The sequence below is a fragment of the Lissotriton helveticus genome, chromosome 6 (genome assembly GCF_964261635.1).
Source record: "Lissotriton helveticus chromosome 6, aLisHel1.1, whole genome shotgun sequence".
Taxonomy (NCBI): domain Eukaryota; kingdom Metazoa; phylum Chordata; class Amphibia; order Caudata; family Salamandridae; genus Lissotriton; species Lissotriton helveticus.
This window is the reverse complement of record NC_136067.1, coordinates 1,634,182,597-1,634,203,499: the sequence shown is the minus strand read 5'-3', so window position 1 is coordinate 1,634,203,499 and position 20,903 is coordinate 1,634,182,597. Positions and strand designations below refer to the sequence as shown.

The 20,903-nt window shown below is 41.8% G+C and overlaps 1 protein-coding gene across 2 annotated transcripts in view; it reads left to right on the top strand.

Annotated features, from left to right (window-relative positions):
* The window catches only part of COMMD1 (copper metabolism domain containing 1), a 758,302-nt gene that overhangs the window by 643,285 nt on the left and 94,114 nt on the right, over positions 1–20,903 (top strand). The window lies entirely within an intron of this gene.

Below are 20,903 nucleotides of genomic sequence, written 5' to 3'. Positions count from 1 at the left end.
CTTCACATTATCATCTTGCATCTCTCGGGCTCTTACCCCTAAGTCCAATGGTAAGGTTTCTACACCTTGAAGGTTGTCCAAAAATTTACTTAAATACTTATACAAATGTGTGTCCATTTCTAGCCTCATTGCTTAATCGAATAGCTTAGTGATGTTTGTTATGGTTCTTAATTGTGTGATTTTCTGGTGTCTTTCTTTGGCTTACATAGTAAGTTATTGGTTGTTTTTTTCCCCATGTGTCACAAGTATTTGGTGACTCCTCTCAATCCACATCTAAGATCGAGAGTTGTATGTGACCTTTTAAGGTTGATGGTAGATAAGCTGTATAATCTGAATATTTCAGTCAGGCTGGTCTGAGTGGGGAATTATTGTGGGCATTTACATACGGCTCTCATCCCACAGAATAATATATGGAGCAACCTGACACTTCAAACATCCCTTAGTATCTCTACTGTATTTTGTAGTAAAATGAATGTGGGTCCAGATCTGGTTCATCTATTACCTATAGTTCTTCTTCCTCCTGCTTTTCCTTGTTGTGCTTGCTCAGTATCCAGGGCTCCACAGAAATTCCTTCTTGACTCCCAAAAGATAGTGGCGATTCTCCCTGCAATGTGGTGGGTCATCTTAACGTTAATACTATAAACATGTGGTTGAGGACCTCTGAGAGTCCACGAGGCCTACTCAGGGGTTCTGCAACTGTTTTACCAAATTAAATACCATAACAATTTATAAACTCAAATGAATAACGTATATAGAAATAAGAAAGCAAAATTGACAATTTGAAATCTTTTTATATATTTTATTATTACTTGAAACTAAATATTTAGATATTTGAGAATTTGTTTGGTGATAACTTGTTTTTGTATTTTTGTGTACTCTTTTGAGAAATTGCTGTGGCTGGAGGTCCCCAGCTTAAATAATTGCTCAGTGGGGGTTCCCGGAATCCAGTTATGATTCAGGGGGGACAAACATCAATCAAGGTTAAGAACTGTAATTTCCTCTTCTTCCTAATTTGGGTGTAACAGCTGACATCTGGATTGTAACTCCAATGGGATGACAGACAAAGTTCTACACTCACTTCCTCCAGGTTGATTTGGCTTCGAGATTTAAAGTACCTGTATGAAGTCAAATATGCTCTGATTGAGCTTAACATTATTGGCTGAAGTTAAGGTGTTTGTTTCTGAGTTTCTAAATATTTGTAATCTCTTCATTACGTTTCCCAACAATTCAGAGCGCTTCTTTCCAGGTTTGTTGTTCTTGTTTTTCTTGTAATAGGGTGGTCTTTGCTATGATGTTGTTTATACTTCCTGAAACCTCCTTTCGCTATGTGCCTTGTTGGCTCTGTTTTTTTCTACAGTTGGCCATCAGCCTGGAACTGGATCTGGCCCAAGCATGTAGGTTTTACTTAGTTTTCTGCTCTGACATTTCTGAATTAATGTGTATTCCCCTTCTGACACGGTTTCGCTGCTCTTCTGCTTCTCTGTCTCCCTGGCCCAAACTTGGCTACACGCATCAAGCCCACGGATCACTGATATCCGCTGTTTGAAAGAAAAAAAAACATTTCACACAAATCAGCATTTGAAAAAACAGTACATTAAATGAAACCTCCTTCTTGAAATTTGAAAAAGGCATTACAATTTGCATTGTTTTACAAAATAAAGTTCTGTCCACTGCCCAACGTTTGAGAAGTAGTCTAAAAACCTGATGGTAGATTGTTCCCAGTCTTTGGCCCGACTAGAAAAGACTTTCCATTAGGGTACTTTTTTGTTTTGCTTGGCAGTTCAACTAATAATAGTGTTTTGAATTAAAATGTACGTAAACATTATTTTCTCTTTTTTTGCTTTTTCTACTCATTTAACTACTTATGGGCATGTAATACTGCATGATTTTGTTGGGAATCATGTATCAGCATATCCTAACATATAAATCTTTTTCTGAGCTCCCTAACCAGACTACTCTGATTAGTTGAGTAAATTAGTTTGCGTTGGCCCAGGTGTAAAGGCCAGTACTACCCTGTTGGTCTTTCGCCACATGAGCTGGTGGATTGATTTTCTAATTATTAAGGAGCGGGGGGGGGGGAGTTGGGCTATGGCAGATGAATTTATTTATGTATTCATTGAATTTCAGAGCGCAGAGCGCATTACGCAGCTGCTTGATAGTGCTGTGTGTAGCAGATCAAAGTGGTTGTAAATTCAGAAGATATTTGTGAGGAGAAACATAATGGCCTCCGTCGTCAGGATGATCAGGGTACTCTGTGTGATTATAGTAGATGGGATGAAAAAGTTTCTATTCATTCCAATGGGAAAGCTTTGGTTAGGACAGAAATAGTCGCCCTTATGGAATATATTTCTTCTGAACAGATCATGCTGTCCTGCAGGTGTCTTTGCTGTGCTGGCTGCTTCTCTTCATGATCTGTTTTTTTTTCCTACTTGTGCTTTGTGACTGGTGCCCTTTGCAGCTCCTAGTCGTTGCACTTTATGCACGAGCATGCCCGCTGCTCCTCCTTTGGGATTTGTGCCTTCACTTCCAAAATGATCTATTTTGAGGTTGTTCTTCAGATAGCTGAAACTGAAGGCCGTGTTAAGGTAGAGATTTCATTTCGAGGCAGAAACTTAACAGGGCACTTAAAGTAGGCACTTAATTTGTTTCTCTTCATATGGCAACTACACAGTTAGGTATACTAGTAAATATATCCTCTTGTGACAGGATTTTTCTAACCTTTATATACATCACATGTTTTAACCACTGAGAACCCTGGGCTGAAGGCATAAGGCGTCTGTAAATCATGATTGTGACCAGGCTCGATTAGGAGATTTTACTGTAGATCAGGGGTCAATTCTGTGGACCTTAACTTGCCCAGCGGCTGGTCATGCTGCCCAACTCTGTGTAAAGTTGGGTGGCTTTAAAATTCTTGACCAGTTAAGTTGAAGTGGCATTGGCCTTTTATGTTGTAGGGATGTCATATTTTCATTCATGTGAAACCTGAAAACCTCCTGGAAAAGTCAGGAATTTATTAATATTAACTTGGCTTAAAGTATCAATTGCTGCTGTAGTGGATTTCGAATGCTTTTTAGTTATAAGCTCTTAGACAAACACCCACTTGATTTTGGGCAACACTGTGGACTTGGTACTATTTTACCTCTGCAATTCGGTTGAACTATTTGCATTGTAGCATAAAAATGACAGGGCTGTATGATTTTGTTACTGAATACATTTAGTAAGTAGTTTCTAATTTTTTGGCTGAATAGTTTTGATACCTTGATTACCTTAACATTTTGTTGAACTCCGCAAAGCTGAACAGATATTGATACTATTGATGTATGCACAGAAGATCTAGCATCTGTGTATTACTTAAGTACAGTTTATCACATTCCTTAGTTTATTCTAGAGCTATTAGTTAAGTGCAATTGTTCTGCTTCCTTCTTTTTGACTAGCAATGGTAAATGTAAGTTTGCTTCTGTAGCTTTAGATTTTATAATACAAAGCCACTGTTCTGCCAGTGGTACCTAGATATTCTTCTCTGTGTTTACCACCCTTGTTCGATACGCATTGGAAGGAGGTGTGTGACTAAACATTTCAACTAAGCAAACTTAAGCGTCTAAATCCCAGCATATTCAGCCTTGATACCTCATTCTGGTCTTTCTGTAATAAAGCCTTTTTTAGGTCTCGCCTATGCAGCGCGCATGCGCTACATAGGAAAAAGACCTTTAGAAATCGAATCAGTTTTGCAGTAAAAAACATGCACGTATTGCATTGCTTTGAATCGCAACGCATGCACGTTTGGCGATTCCCTTGCGGGAGTGAGCTTTAAAACCATCTGTTAGTAATTAACAGAGGGTTCCTGTTCGCTCCCGCAAGGGAAACAGGTGCAGGCCCCTCCTCTCCCCTTCCCCTGTTGCCTCTCGTCAAACTAGTTTTTTTTTTTTACTTTGAGCGCGAGGCGCGCACGCTGGTTTCACTTAGCATGTGGGCCTAGAGCTCACAACACCACAGCCATTTGGATACCACTTTGGAATTTTGCAGATTGTTGTTGATGTTGCTTTATACTTCATTGTGTAATAGCCTATCTGATCCATTATGTTGCCTAGTCAGACATACTACACACATGCCTTGGTAGTCCCAGCTTTCTTGTTTGTTGCCGCTGCTACTCTTCATGCTGCTTCTATAGACTTTCATTCAAACAGAACAACAGAGCTGCAGGGCTTGATCGCCAGTGCTGGATCACTTGGCGCAGTCCTGATGAAGAACAATACACCAACTCTACCGTAATGTAATTTGTGCCGATCAAATAGTGACTGCATTTCCGTAGTGATACCTCAGACAGTATCCTCAGCAAGGACAAGAGTGTCCGCCCCAGAAGAAAAGTAAAAAGCCTCCCTGCAATAGGTCTGCAAAAAAAAAACCAAAAAAACGAAATGTATCACATATTAGATGTTCGTGCATCTGAAACCTAAGCCGCAATGACCCACGTTCACTGGGTCTAACATCTGGCCCTCAGAAGCGGTCATGCATCTTACCCGGTATATGGGTAAGGTAGAATGTGGTGTTGCTTCGGGTGAATGCTGCGTAGGGAAGGAGCGACAGTGCCCTCTTGTGGTACTTGTGATGTACGCCACTTTAAGCTAAAGCACACCATTCTTCTCACACCAAAACAGTCAGGTTCAAAATATGAGGAAAACATAACATGCAAAGCACAATCCCTGTTTTCCTCACATTTTCTCCATTTATAATGCAATTTCACAAAGTATTATTAAGGCTGTGTTGTGTCTGCTATTTTCAACCACTAGCTGGTAGTTTATTTACAATTAATTCGGCAAGTATTTGTCAGGTTTCGGAGCATTTCTGATTGCACCACTATGGTACAAAAGCGAGATGGAATTAAAAATTAAAAAGCATTGCTATATATGTGTATATGTATATGTGTGTATATGTGTGTGTGTGTGTATAGGTGTATATGTGTGTATATGTGTGTATATATGTGTGTGTGTATATATGTGTGTATGTGTATATATGTTTGTGTGTATATATGTGTATGTATATGTATGTGTATGTGTATATGTGTGTGTATATGTATGTATGTGTGTATGTGTATATATATGTGTGTATGTTTATATATTTATTTATTTACATGACGTGGGCTACAGACACAAGGAACCAAACCCATAATAAGCTGAACTCCACTTCCTCTAAGCAATGCCGTTTCCCTACTAGTACAATAGTTCAGTTACAGGATATAATAATAACAAGCATTGGCATAGCCAATGGGTCTCGCCTTTGGGACCTTATAAGTGTTTAGCCATGCAACACTTGATGTTGCACTAAGGATATTGTACTGGATAACTGAGCACTTATGGGGTCCCAAAGGCGAGGCCTATTGGTTATGCCAATGCTTGTTTTCTTAAAATATCTAATTGCCTTGTCCCAGCTGAACTGACAAACATCAATCTTCTCACCAAGTTACACTCAGTGTAGCAGATTTCCATGCTGTAGACTTCTCTGCTGTTTTCTTACAAGTGTTGCTTAAAAAAATGGCATTGATGTTGGCTCTATCTACACAAGTAGGGGTGTGGAATGTAAGAAAATATCTAGTTGTCCATGGGACACGTTACTTCTTTAATCTACTTAACCTGTACAAAAAAAAAAATCTACTTCTTCCTTTAGTACCATGTAGTGCAACAACACATTATAGCAGCAAATTCATTATAATAGATCTGATGATAGCCTCCCTGATTATGGCTGATCCAATACAATAGCAGGGCTTGACTACTAGCAATTTGCTTATTTTGCCACTTTTTCGCAGGTCTACATACTGGGACTAGAGGTAGTAGTCCGCATTCGCACAGTTGGAATTCCATGTTGATTCTTTGCAATCCTACTAACTTGCATGTTTTAATTTATTTCAGTCTGTGGTAAGGAATATGGAATCCATCAAATAATTCTCTAATTGTACACTTAAGTCTTCAATCTTAGTCCGAAACCCTCTATGCTCAAATCTATCTGGCAGAATATACCACTCCTTCAATTATATTACAAATCCCTTTTTGACTTGTTTTATGGGCACAATTCTCAATAATTGATAGTTGGAACCTCCAAAAGATAAGGAGGATAAATCCAATTGAATTGCTGTGATAATATTTTGGCTTCTTTGCGCCCTCTTGTAGCTAGAAAACCGTTTAAAAAAAGAAAGTGTATCCATAGGGATTTTCTGGACGAATGCTACGTTTTTTAATTTAAACTAGGCAAAGCAATATGTGTAACTTTCAATAATGATGAAATACATCAAAACGCACCTTTCATTTTTAAGAGGCATGGCGCATAAAAAAACGCAATTTAAAATTTACACCATTTTGTGTTAACAAGTAAGTGAAACCAACCCCTCCCCCCCCCCCCCCCCCCAGACAGCAGTAATCTGCTGTAAGCTGTTTAAAGTGTGTTTAATAGGGACTGTGCACTTCGTTTTTTGGCCAGGAGAGGGAGTCAAGTTTTATACAAATAGTGTTGTTGGAGGACACGTTTGTTGGGGCCTTACCTGCAGAAGTCCAAAGTGTGGATTGAGCCAGTCTGTCTCCTAGGAGATTTCAGAAGAGATGAGCAGCTTCCAACTAACTGGCCAGCAAACCTTGTCTGAGGTTTGCCGGGACTTTATATAGTCTGATTTTGTTATGTTTTTTTTTGCTTGTAGAATTGATATTTATTTAAAACGTTTAAACAAAGGATATAAAATATTTGGAATTGCACAGCAGAGGTATAGCAGGCTCGTTTCATTATACTTCATTTACACGTTTACTCATTTAATTGTTCGCTCCTTCATTCTGTCAGTCAAGTATGCACCAGTCCTCACTTCTATGGCTGTTTTTAACCTGAGCACAGTAGCATACTTCAACACTATGGTGGGGAGAGGACCCCTTGATGTGCCCTTCACATATTTCACTCTGACTCTACTTCAGTAACAGTCTAGTCATATGAAGACCAATATCAGATGAAGCCTGTAGGCCCTCCTAAAGTTCATGGTTATTCACAAACAGAGTAAAGAATATGGGCACATCCCGTCCAGATGTCGACAGCTTCCTGAATGTGCTTCAAGGCAAATGACTGGCACAACAGCATCTTCCTGGAGTATGCTCTATTGCCCCCATAACCCTACCACCGAAACCCAATACCTGGAAAAAAGTCACTTGTTGGCAATGTTTTAGCAACACAACTCACCGGGCTTTTGTATAAAGAGATGTTCAATAATAACTTAGTAAAAGTCCTTCTGAACAATTTCAGCGGTAAGTGAAACCCACTGGGTGCAAGAACTTCATATTAGGAGACGACGCAGCAACACTTCCAACAGCAGGGGCAAGCTTTGCAACAACAGGCACAGCACCAGGGATCCAGCTCGGACTACAGCAGATCTTTGTGGCGCTTGTCCAAATCAATGGTGTACATCTCTGTGGGGTGATTTCCGTTTGGGAGCGTCTGGCTGGCATAGGGGTTATAAGGACGTCTCCCCGACTCCTGGGTTCTGATTGGTGCACCGCTTCCTACACCAGAATGCTGGTATGGATTGTTGTGACTGTCCTGGGGGGCATACGTAGGATAGGTGGGCACCACAGCAGGGTTTGCAATGACGGGTCCTGTAAAGTCTTCCCCGGGATAGTTCCGAACAAAGCTACTTTTGAGCTGGGCACGAGGGATAGTCACATGGGCGTATGGGTTCTCAACACTAATGCCTTTATCCATGTCTTTAAGTTGAAACCAACTGGTTCTAAAAAGTGGTATACAAGAGCCCGGAAAACCAACAGGAGGTGCAGCTAAGACACTCTACAGGACCTCTTCACCAAAACACCTTACGAAGAAACCAAGGAGTTGTAACTTTCAGGTGCCCACTGATGAACCACGATTCACAGGAAGTCTTCCAAATTAATACCTGTTTGAGCCTGTCACCAGCGCTGCAACAGGAGACGCTTCCTGTCTGGGATTCGGTCCGTCGCCTCCGACACGGGACTTCAAGGCGCTCCGTTAGACACGACCAATGGAACGAGCCAAGACCCTGGGGAGACCCACACCTGAGGCTCGGCACCGGGGCGCCTGCTCCCCGCTCCGTCTAGCCGACACCGCTCTCCCATGAGGCCCAGGCTCTGCGCCGCTCCCCTGTTATGTACATGTGTACACTGATTGGTGGTTGTATCTGATGTTTCTATTGGAGTAGGGTTAGTGTCCTCATTGGTTGGGTATTTGAGGGTTCTGATTGGTTTCTGGGTCTGCGCTTTAATCAATGAAGAGTTGGGACTAGTGCTAGAATTTCTATTGGAAGTAGTGACTAGGGCTTCCTGTGTTATTGGTTGTTGGGACTAGGGTGGGACTAGGGCTAGGGTTAGGCCTTTAATTGGAAGTAGTGATTAGGGCTTCTGGTGTGATTGGTTGCTGGAATAGGTGTGGGACTAAAAGTAGGGTTAGGCTTTCTATTGGAAGTAGAGACTAGGGCTTCCTGTCCCATTGGTTGCTTGGACTAGGGTTGAGAGTACTGGGAGGGCTAGGGCCTCTATTGGATGTAGAGATCAGTGTTTTTTAAAGCTGATTGGGTGATTGGACAAGGGCTAATATTGGCTCTAAGGTCCTCGTCTCCTATTGGTACTGGATTTTAGGGCTAGTGCTGTGATTGGATAGTGTTAGGGCTCGGGTTCCCATTGACTGAAGGGGTCACCTGACTACTAGGACTATAAACGGCCATGGCTTAGGGCGTCGAAGCTAACTGTGGAGAGGGCAAGGGTGAGTGCCTGTTTGAGTCTGTCCAGGGTGGAGAGGACAAGGGCGAGTGCCTGTTTGAGCCTGTTGGAGACTGGTTGGGACCTGGGCCAGAAATTCTGCCTATTTTCTCATTCATTAATACCCACCCTATGTATTTGTGCCTCTGTATATAAGCATTTATTTTCACCATAAATATGTGCCTATCTTTGTGTATTGCTTTGTATAAACATGTACAATAATTGTTATAAAACGAAAGGAAAAAAAGTCATCTTTGGTCAACATGTACTTGCTTCCATTGTGCATCTATGTACCTCCATGTACTTGGATCTGTGTGTCTGTTACTTTTCTCATGAAAAAGCATATCCAATGAACTACCCTATTTCTCATCCGCTACCTCGATCATTATCTTTAATCTTCATATACTTAACTCCTTTATGCATCTATATACTTTCAATTTACTTATGGATCTATATATTTATCACTTTCTTCTAGTTTGGCATTTCCAATGCACTACCCTATTTATCAGCCTATACTTCTCTCAATATATCTTCTAGCCCAACTTTCTGACTCATCTCAAACTTCTTTCTACTACTCTATTCAATTCACTACCCTATCTCTCACCCTATACATCTATCATTATATCCTCACCCACTCTCTCATTTATCCCAAACCCCATGACACTATGTTCCCCAAAATAACTCTTTCTTGACTCTCTCCCACTCTACCCCTCCTTGCATCATCTGACACCTCTTTTACTATACCGATCCTCCAAAACAAGCCTTTCTAAACTCTTCCCTCTGACTCTTCCCCTCCAAAAATCCTTTTTACTCATCCAAAAGTCTCCTCCTACTGCTGTGACCTAAAAAAAGAAATCATTCACTCTTCTATTCCTCCACTATCCTTTTCAATCAAAATAACAGACTAGCATGTTCACTTCTCTAATTCCATATTCCACTATACTAATTCACAACTAATCCTTTATGGGTTCCAGAGTAGCGTGCTACTCGCCAACAAAGCGTTTCAACACTTCATCAGGGTTACAAGCTCTATATAAATGCAGACCTTTTTTCCTTTTTTACCCCTCCCCAACCCTTCTCAATCCAAATAACTGACTAACCTATCCACCACTCAAATTACTTCATATTTCACTATACTAATTTTCAACACTAATCCTTTATGGGTTCCGGAGTAACCTGCTACTCGCCAGAAAAGCGCTTCAACACCCCATCAGGGGTAACAGGTGCTATATGAACGCAAACCTTTCTTTCCCCTCTATCCCTCCGCTATCCTTCTCACTCCAAATAACTGACTAATATCCACCACTCAAATTACTTTCATATTTCACCATACTAATTCACCACTAATCCTTTATGGGTTTCCGGCGTAGTGAGCTACTCGCCAAAAAAAGCGCTTCAATACCACATCAGGGGTTAGAAGCGCTGTATAAATGCAAACCTTCTTTCCTCTTCTATCCTTCTGCTATCCTTCCGAATCCAAATAACTGACTAACATATCCACCACTTAAAATGTACTTGCATGTTTCACTATACTAATTCAATACTAATCCTCTATGGGTCCCGGAGTAGCGCGCTACTCAGCGAAAAAGCGCTTTGACGCCTCGTCAGGGGTAGTAAGCGCTATACAAATGCAATTACAATACAATGTCACTTAGTGATGGGACAAGACTTGCGCATCAGTTATATGGTGCATTGAAGTACGTAACGAATTGTGCCAGAGAGTCATTCCACTTTGTTGTTAGCTCCAGACTGACATGGAGAGGTGAGTTTTAAGACCTCTTCAAAAATGTAGGAAGCCTTTCTCATGTTCCTATGATTGCATTTTCTGAGGTGTGCATGCACAGCCTGGTTTTAGGAAATTTAGTGAAAGATGTACTTAGAAAGTTCCAATAGCCACTGGGGGTGTGTGGATAATGTGACACATCCTCAAAACATAAACCCAAGTTATTGGGTTCTTAGATCTAGCTTGTGGCTGTGGCTCCTGGTCAATACGGTCAGAAAAAAACAGAAGAAAGAAAAATTTCTTTCTTGAGTCCCCTCACTACCAGGATTTCCCCACGATGACATGCTTCATCATTGGGGCCATCCCAGCTCTCTACGAACTGGGGCATGCTACGACTTGCGGAGTTACGTAGGAGCACTTGTGTGGTGCAATGTGTAGTGGAGTGGGTGTTGGTGATTTAAAAATACCGTGCTGGTGGGCCTAAACTATTTTATTCCAGCTCCTAGGTAGGTATGGTTAAAAGTGGGGTTGACACTGTGTACCAATCTATAATGAGAAGGGAATCAGTGTGTGGTCGACGTGTTTCGAGCTTCCCCTAGCTCTTCCTCAGGACCACACAGGGAACAGCCCTGTGTTTGCCACTCCTGTTTAAACCTCAATAGGAAAAGTAGAAAAGAAATAAGGAAAAAATAAGGAAAAAATAAGGAAAAAATAGTGAACGCTGCTACTAATAAAAGCATGCGTTTAAATACATACGATTCCTAGTTCTCTTCGTATATTTGTCAGCGTGCGTAATAGCACATCATGGTCTGGGGGGGGGAGGGGGTGGTGTCTCCCTTTTGAAACAATCTTCAAGACTGGGGACGCCGCGCCAGCACACCTACTTCGCTTTCCCACCGGACCGCATCAAGATGCATAGTCATCCACGAAAAAGTCCTCCTACGTAACTCTGCAAGTCGTAGCACGCCCCAGTTCGTAGAGAGCAGGGATGGCCCCAATGATGAAGCATGTCACTGTGGGGAAACCCTGGTGAGTAAGGGGACTCAAAAAAGACATTTTCTTTCTTCTGTTTTTTTCTGACCGTATTGGCCAGGAGCCACAGCCACAAGCTACATCTCCATGAGCCCAGGGGAGGACAAACAAAGACTGTGGGCTACCACCGGCTGAGAGCTGGCATGCGTCACTCACATTCCCCTCACTACCATGTTTTTATTTTAATTTTATTTTTATTATATTTAAAGAGTTTTATAAAGCGCTAGACCCGAAGGTATCAGAGCGCGTTACATTAGGCTCCACAATGTAACAGAAAATGATAACAATTACACATTATGTCAAAAAATACACAATACATTGAGAGAAGAGAGAAGGAGAGACATAAATAGTGGGGGGGTAAAGAGGAAGTGTGAAGTGTGAAGAGGGAGGATGAGGGAAGAGACGACAGGAGAGACGAAAGGAAGTCTGTCTAAAGACCGGCTTGGTAGGTGACGTCCAAGGAGGGAATCCACGGCCCATCTCCCCTTTAGCTAAACAAGGTAGCTCCATCGGGCATCAGTCAAAATAAGTAGGTCTCAAATGACGAGGGAAAGTTCACAGATAAACAGGGTGGGGACTAAGGGCAAGAACAGGTGAGGACAAAGGTCAGTAGCTGGAAAGAGGAGAAGAGTAGATTGGAGAGGGGTAGGGGGTAGGGGGAAGGGGGAGGAAGGAGATAAGGTCAGGAGATATAAAGGAGGGTTTGCCCAAAGACTGCTGGGTAGGTGATGGTCAAGGAGGTAATCCATAGCCCATCTCTCCTTTAGCTCGCGTGGTAGCTTGGCTGGGCATCAGTCAAAATTACTAGGTCTCAGCTGTCAAGGGAAAGTTCTAAGAGTAAAGGTCCTGGTGTGTGAGCGGGAACAGGGTTGAGTGAAGGCTGGTCGAGGTCTGAACAATGGCCAATGATTTTAGATCAGGAGAGGAAAGAGTATCGCGGAGGGTCTCACTGAGGCGGCCATCTTGAGGTGCGGCAAGGGGGACGAGTCCATGAAAGTTCGAATTCAGTCAGCCCCCATGATTCTCTATAGCCCAGAAGAAAAGTGGGAGGACGGCCATCTTGAGACCAGGTCTAAATGTTGGGGCAGAGATTGTTTAGCCAGGTCGGCGTTCTTTTGATGAGTAAAACACCATGGTGCAAGTGAGGGGGGTGTCCGTGGTGTGAGAAGAAGCCTGCCTCATTTGGATGGACCGGGGGTCAGTCATGTAGCTCCGAGTGGTCGGGACTTACCGGGTGGCGCCCATCACAGGGTCAGGCCAATCCAACAATTGAGTGGTGGTGAAACTTTCCCAGATGCATACCGACTGGCCGTAAGATAAAAGGTGAGATGTTAGTCGATCAAGATATTGAGTGTAAGGCACAATCCGGTTTAAATCAAGTCTGGTTTTGTGAGTTATCAAGGGAGAAAAATTCTCCGGGGGGGGGGTCCCTTCAGCCATCTTATGGTCAGGTAGTCTCAACTTACGAGACGGTGCTCATTGTAGGTCCAGGCCGGTGTCTTCATTCAACGGTCTCCTTCGGTCTGGTCATGATGGGAGGAAGTCGGGATTTGCTCCGCTGGGTGTTCCGGTGCTTGGCGGGGCGTAATAGAAGTTGTGGGGAGAGCTGCGTGTGGAACAGGAGCGGCCATTTTGGGGTCAGTCAGTCTCTCTTTCGGGACGGCATTCTGGGCAGGGCAGCAAGAACATCTTGAAGTTTCGAAGATGACGTCTATTATGTAGTCCATATAATTTCTTTTAGTGTTTCTGCTTTCAGTAGACTCATCTCCCAACCAAATATTTCATGCACAAATGTTCCCAAACTATACATTTTTCTGAAGAACCCAGGCACAGTCACGCCATTGTGAAATCTCTCTTGCCCCTGATGCAGCTTCTCTAGGATGCAACACTTATTATTTTGCAGGTATAATTGGAACATCTTACATTCGTGCCCAAGTGATGACAGCAGATTTGGTCGTTCTCACTAAACTTGAATAAATGAACTAACCTTGCTCCTAGCATGCCAGAATGTCAATCCTGTTCTTCTGTAAACAGCTTTATGCTACTTCTAAACTGCTTCAGTTTGCAAGCCTGCCTTGTGAACACTCACAGTTGTTGTGATTTACATTATAATATTGGTGTCCCAGATTGTCATGTAACTTGTATGCGATATGGAGACCCGATTCATGCTCGGGGTTTGGATGTCGATGTGTTGATCTATTGATTGTTGCTAAAAGAATGACAATTAATGGTTGTCTGTTGGGTTTGGAAGACTCCTTTCTGGTTGCAGTGAGGCTTACTGTGCGGTGTGGTGTACTTAATATATAATACGTATACGTTTTAAAAAAGGAATGTAAATGATTGGTAAGAAAGAGATCTAAGGGCACAATCCTAGAAAAGGCATATGTCAAATCAGCATCTTAAATACTCCCCATCCTAAAACAAGCATTGGCAAAGCCAATAGCTCTGGCCTTGACAGGTGGTGCAGTGGGTAATGTATTTTTCTTGCGAGTATATGCTGCAAAATTAAAGGGAAAAAAGAAAACAGGGCAACCTAAGCATGGATACCATGTGCCTGTGTTTAAAATTAAAAACAAAATCACTGATGTGGCCATTTTGCGATGCAGGTTTTTTAAAAATAATAAGCCATTCGGTTGTGCCATGCTTTGTATATATTATTAGTTGTCAAGGCTAAATTACCACCTAACCAAATACTCAAATCACAGGAAGTTACAATGTTGTTTAAACATTTTATAACTTTAAAAAGTGGCTGGAAATAAATCACCATCTAAGTGGGCAGGCAAAATAAATAGCCAGTATTTAGTGTTAACATAACAAAAAAATAATCTAAAAGAACAAATTTTAAGCATGCTTTGTTACTGAATAGGCAGGTACTATTTTTAGGTGAATGTGAACAAATGGTGCACAGGCCTTGTGGAGTCAATCAAAGTGAAGGGAACCATTGGGTAAAGTGGACCGACCAGTTTCTCCATGCTGTGGTAGGCAGAAGCAAAATGCGAGTGCCCATTTAACATACCAGGGATGACGCTTTATGCCTAAAATCCCCTCTCTGTTTGCATATTATGTGTATATTTGTAAAACAAATAGTCTGACGAGACAGCTTGAGCTTTCTCAAAGGTCCGACCTAAAAATAAAAGGAAAGGTAATTTCATTTTGGAAAATTTGAGTTTGGCAAGTTCTTACCAGAAGTCCCTCTTGAGTGTTGTGTAAAAGTATAACGTTTTTCAAAAGGCTCCAGTACTTCAAGCGGTTACTAGGCAGCCGTTTTGAGTCCAATCTGATGGCTTCAAGACTTCACAAAACTGTAGTTCCTCAAGCCATTACTAGGTGTGCCTTGAGCCATAGGTGCAATTGCTTGAAATGTCATTCATAAAACTCAACCTGGAAATTTGCATATACACTATGGCTATTCTAATGATGAGTGTTTTTTTCTATAGAATAAATTAATGTTTCAAAGCTGGTTTATGATGATGAGTCAACATTACAACTTTCAATAATGCCTTGTTACTTTTGTAAGTAGTTATTGACACTCTACTGTATAAAGACACTAGCAATCACTGGTAAATTCAAGTTTTTAAAATTGTTACTCTTGGAGGAATTATTTTTAGGTGGATGTGTACATGTGCAATGGAAAAAATGCAGTCACTCAAAGTGAAAGTATGCCATGGCTGAAGTGAGATGATCCACTAACCTATACTTTGTGCTGTGGTAGGAGGGAGCATATGTTGAGTGCTTTTATTTAAGCAGGATATATATATAGATATATGGCATCTACAAGCGGATCCCCATCCTCACCTACACATAAATCAAGCTGCTGCTTGTGTGCTACTCAAAGGTGGACAACCTTGGAGCGACAATATATATATATATATATATCTACCATACAACCAGATTCTATAATCCTGTGCAAATTAGCTTCAGCCCCGTTTGTGTGATTACACTTGTATGCAGCACTTCATTTGTAAAATAAACATATACATTAATAAAAAAGGTGGGGGTGGCTGAGTTATTCTTAGAAGTTCAGTGCCAGCTTGTCGAATGCCAAGATTAGCAAACACGTATAATGCTATTGTATTCTGTTTTTGGCGTCGTCTTTTGTCTGCTCTGGACGTCAGATTTGTTCTGTCTGGTTTAAAATGTATGCAAATATAAGTTGTATTCGACTGTACACATTCTAGGATGTGGAAGAGTTGGAGAAAGCGGTGATCGAACCTTCCTGCGTTGCTAGACCAGCATCTGTTGGCAGCATAAACACACTTTACTTTTTCACAATATGTCTTCCATATACTAAGGGCCAGATGTACGACTGTTTTTTGCTGCAGTTGCAAAGTGGTTTTAGGCCCGTTTGCGATGGCAAAAAACACGTGGGCCATGTACAAACCCTATTTTGCGAGTCACAAACAATTTGCGTCTCGCAAAATCGGGTTAGCGACTCGCTATTAGGAAGGGGCGTTCCAAGGGCTTCCCTTCTTAATAGCGACTTCAAAACCAATGTATGAATGTTTTGCAACCGCAATTGCGATTGCAAAACACGCGTAGTTTACCACCCTTCTCAGAAGGGTGGTAAAGCACTCGCAAACGGGAAGGGTCCCCAGGGGACCCCTTCCCCTTTGTGAATGCGCAAATATTTTTTTGATGGATCCTGTTTTACTTTAAGGAAAACGGAGTGCATTTGAAAAAAAAAAATGCTTTCTTTAAAAGCAGTCCCAGACATGGTGGTCTGCTGACCCCAGCAGGCCACTATCCCTAGGAGTGCCAGCCATTCCCAATGGGGTCGCAAATTGCGACAGCCTCATTAATATTCATGAGGCATGCAATGTGCAACCCCATTGGGAATCGCAAACAGTGTCTCAGACACTGTTATACATGAATTTTGCGAGTTTTTGCGACTCACAATTTGTCGCCATTTGCGAGTCGCAAAATTCAAAGGTCGTACATCTGGCCCTAAATGTCTAGGTTTGATTTCATGTTACGCCTCTTTCTTCCATCCCCATACTTCCTCTTCATTTCATTCTTACATGGTTATATGTAGTTTAGATTAGATTAAATTTATAAAGTGCAATGATTGCCCAAAGGGCTTCTTGGTGCTAGCGGCAGAACTACAAAAGTCACCAATAAGAAAGATAAAAACGCAGGGAAAATATTAGCAAGGGGAGGAGAAGAACCAGGTTTTTAGCGGTTTTCTGAAACTAATCGGGGTCGACTGAGACCTGAGATTCAGTGGCAGTTGATTGCACAGTGTAGCCATGGCATGTATAAAGCTTCTACCGCCCCAAGAAGCTTATGAACCCTAGGCACTACCATAGTCATAGATGAAGTTGAAAGTAAACATCTATTAGGAGAGTACCATCTCATTTTATTCTTAAAGTATTCAGGGCCAGTTCCCTGAAGGGCGTTACGTGCCACACAAAGCGATTTGAAGGCGATTCTACTCTTAATCGACAGCCAATTGAGCTCTTTAAGTCCACTACTGGCAGTGGCAGACTTGTATTTAAGATTTTTCAACAGCCGGACTGCCGCAAATTGCAGCCTCTGAAGCTTTTCCAACAAACCTTGTTGGGCTGAAAATAGATGGCATTACAGTAATCCAGGCGCGAAAGCACCAGGGAGATCACCACTGTAACTTGAAGATCAATAGGAATACATTTTTCATCCCTGCTTTCTTCTTTTGCCTGTTTTCCTGTTCTCTTCCTCCCCCTTTCTACCTTTGTTTATTTTTCCCTGGGTCAAATACTGATGCTGAAATATAAGTTCCAGTCCCCAAAGAGAATGTCTGTGCCGACAACCACCTGCATAAGTTAGGTACAGCTTACCTGCTACAACAGGGAGCACTAAAGAAAGTGGCTAAATTGCTGGTATTAGGCAGTAATATTAAATATCCATCAACAGTCTGTATATGAAGTCTTTCTCTTGATAAAGGTATCTAATTCAAGAAAGATTTTGACTGAACCATAAGAAGCCATTCAGCGCATATGATGGCCCAAGTCATTCTGGCGTCAGTAGCCCCCCGCCATAGACGGGAAGACTGTGTAGAGTCCAGCAGAGGCGCAACTAGAGTGAAATTTCGGGGAGAGCTACTAAAAATGTCAGGTGTGGGGCGGAGGATTGGGGGGGGGGGTAATTCTTCCAGCAATCGGCGGAGTGAAGATGCAGGTCTCTAAGAAATTGTGAAACAACAATAAAGCCTCATTTACAAGTAAATGGTCTTTTAAGGACCTGTGAAGTACTCAGGTGCGGATGTGTGTGTGCCCGGGAAGCTCTGTCATCCAGGGCTGACACACACGACGGTCAAATTGGCCTTCGCTAAAATAACTGGGCTTTTGTTTATGAGCAAAAAGAATTGATGATTCCCCTGTCTGGCCTCGCACATTATTTCATTCACAAATCTCCCAATTTCAGAACTGAACGTGTTGGTAAAATGAAGCAAATTGTTGACTCGCGGACTTATCAAACTGACAGATGTGGGATCCCTGTACAGCGGTCACAGTTTCCCTCTCGGCCACATGTGCGCGGCAAGCTGCACTTACTACCGCCTGCTGTGTGCTACTGTAGGGGAATTCCTAATGCATATAGTGGGCTTTTTCTCGGAAGGAAAAAAAAACACGTTTCCGTTGTAGAGGTGAGCTGGCAAGTGGCATTGAGTCACAGTTGGAACAAGGTTTCAGCGGGGGCGCTGGGTTGCTTTTGAGTCATGTCTGTAGTCTGTTGCCACCTGCACTGAGCCCTCTCCGCTCCCTGTACAGCAACAGACCACCCAGGCAGTCTAGGAAAGGAATGTAGCTCCCTATGAAAGTGGCATATTACCACCCTGCCCCCTGGCAATGCTACCCGGCACAACCTGCCACCCCCTTGATTGTGGTGTCTTAGTATTGCCTGGCTGTAGCTACGACACTGCGTACAGACTCTTACTACCTCCTGTTTCTCCCATGGGAGAGATGCACTCCTTATGCCTATGATGGGTTTCCATTTTTTAAAGCATCCATTTTAGTCGCATCATGTTGTTGTCCACAGCTCTTCGGGGTGAATATTTGAGACACCATGCTGATATATCAGTACTGAATTTGTCTCTGTGGTTGCAGATGGTGGTTGCAGGTGGTGTTATCTGGCCTAATTTTGGGGGAACAGGATATATCTAGTTCATCATCAAACTTTGACCTAGAGCAGGAGAGAGAAATGCAGAAAAGAAAGAACAGAGGATGACCAGAAATAAAGTAACTGTGACAAAGGGAGACGACAGTGATGAATAAGAACCCGCAAAAGTGACCTAAATAGAAAGGAAGCGCGGGCCGGTGAAAGAAAGATGCTTGACGTCGAGTCTAGACTTGGTAGCCTTGGTATTCGGGGGCGCATGGTATGGGTTCCTGAGAAAACCTTTTTGTAAAATTGTAAAATAAGCACTGGGTGCACTCTTGAAACCTTTGAACATTTACGCTTCAGAACTAAAAGTGCTGTGAGTATAGGCCACTTATGTCCATACCCAGAGATTCCTACTTCTCCCGTGTCTTGTGTGTTCATCTAGATGCATGTTTTTATTTTCTGCCTTGGGCTGTTGTATTTACATCTGACATTAGCCAAGATCAGTATGTATGTGTGTGTATATATATATATATATATATATATATATATATATATATATATATTGGCTGATCTAGAGGGGAGTAGTTATGTAACAACCGTTAAGAAGGAGGACGATAATATTGGGTGGAATACTGTTTTGGTAAAAGGAGAGAACTGGTTGGGAAAATGATCACAATGTTACAGAAAAAAGGTATGGAGGAAGGGTAATGGTGTTTTGGTCGGAACTGTTGGGAACTGTACATGGAGGGTTTCAAATTGGTTTGTGGCCAAATGTAGAACAGAGAAATTTAGGTTAAGACTTATTTGGGCGAATGTTTGTAGCGTATGACTACGCGTGTAGAGCGAAAACGCTGATTATAGATTTGGATTATAATATAGCACGTTTCTTGGGATGAATTGTTTAACACGTAGTAAGTACTTTAGTCTGAATGCATAATCTAATTTTTTTTTCAAATTTATAGTGAACCCCTGAAGAAGGGCATATAAAAAGCCCGAATTGCATTGGGTAGAGGAGACCTATCACTACAGATGAGTATATGTATGTGGCATGCAACAGAAAAAGGCTTGTGGGCATATCTACCGTTTTAGAAACTGTTTATACATATACGCTTCACATGTAATATGATGAAACGAAATGAACATTTGGAATAATCAGAATAAATGGATTACATTTGGATTAATTTGTTGGATTTTGGTTACATAACACGGATTATGCTGTGCGTCGGACTTTGGAGTGAAATCATGCTTCAAAACAAACTGTCCTAGTTTTCATACACGTGGTTATAGGGCAACCACGGCTTTGGGCTGCACGCTACAACTTCATAAATTAGAATAACCATGGGAAATTTAGAAAACAGGGGTGCACTTGGCCACCCCCTTTTTTGTATATTGACTACAAGTCTGCCCTCATTACAAGTTGCAGCCATGACTACTGGTGATGAAATATTGTTACAATGTTAAATGTGAAGACGACAGAATAACTATTCATCTTTCGGAACCTGCACTTTGGAAAACAAGATGAAAGTGGTTTGGACGTTAAAGGTGTTTAATTTTACATACCACCGAGGAACTATAAGTTCGATCAACAGTCACGTGTTTTAGATCGTAAGTGTATCATTTCATAATCGACGTACGAAACTCACACCTAAGGGTGGGCGGGGTATACGAATGAGAAGCTTGAATTAGTCTTGTGGTTGATTTAAAAAAACAAATGAATAAAGGTGAAGGTAATCACAAACGATTTGGTGTATTTGAAAATTAAGAAGAACGAAGGTTGAAACAAAGCTTTATGGGACTTGAAGTAATGAGGGAGGTGCATTTAAACGGTCAGATTCATTGGATTGGCTTATTTAGAGGGGAGGGGTTATGTAACATCCGTTAAGAAGGAGGACGATAATATTGGGTGGAATGCTGTTTTGGTAAAAGGAGAGAACTGTTTGGGAAAATGATCACAATGTTAGAGAAAAAAGGTATGGAGGAAGGGTAATGGTGTTTTGGTCTGAACTGTTGGGAAATGTACATGAAGGGTTTGTGGCGAAAGGTAGAACAGTGAAATTTAGGCTAAGACTTGTTGGGGCGAATGTTTGTAGCGTATGGATACGCGTGTAGAGGGAAAACGCTGATTAAAGATTTTGATTAAAATATAGCACGTATCTTGGGATGAATTGGTTAACACCTAGTAAATACTTTAGTCTGAATGCATAATCTAATGATTGTTTTTTTAAACTTATAGTGAACCCCTGAAGAAGGGCATATAAAAAGCCTGCAATGCATTGGGTAGAGGAGATCTATCACTACGGATGAATATATGTATGTGGCAT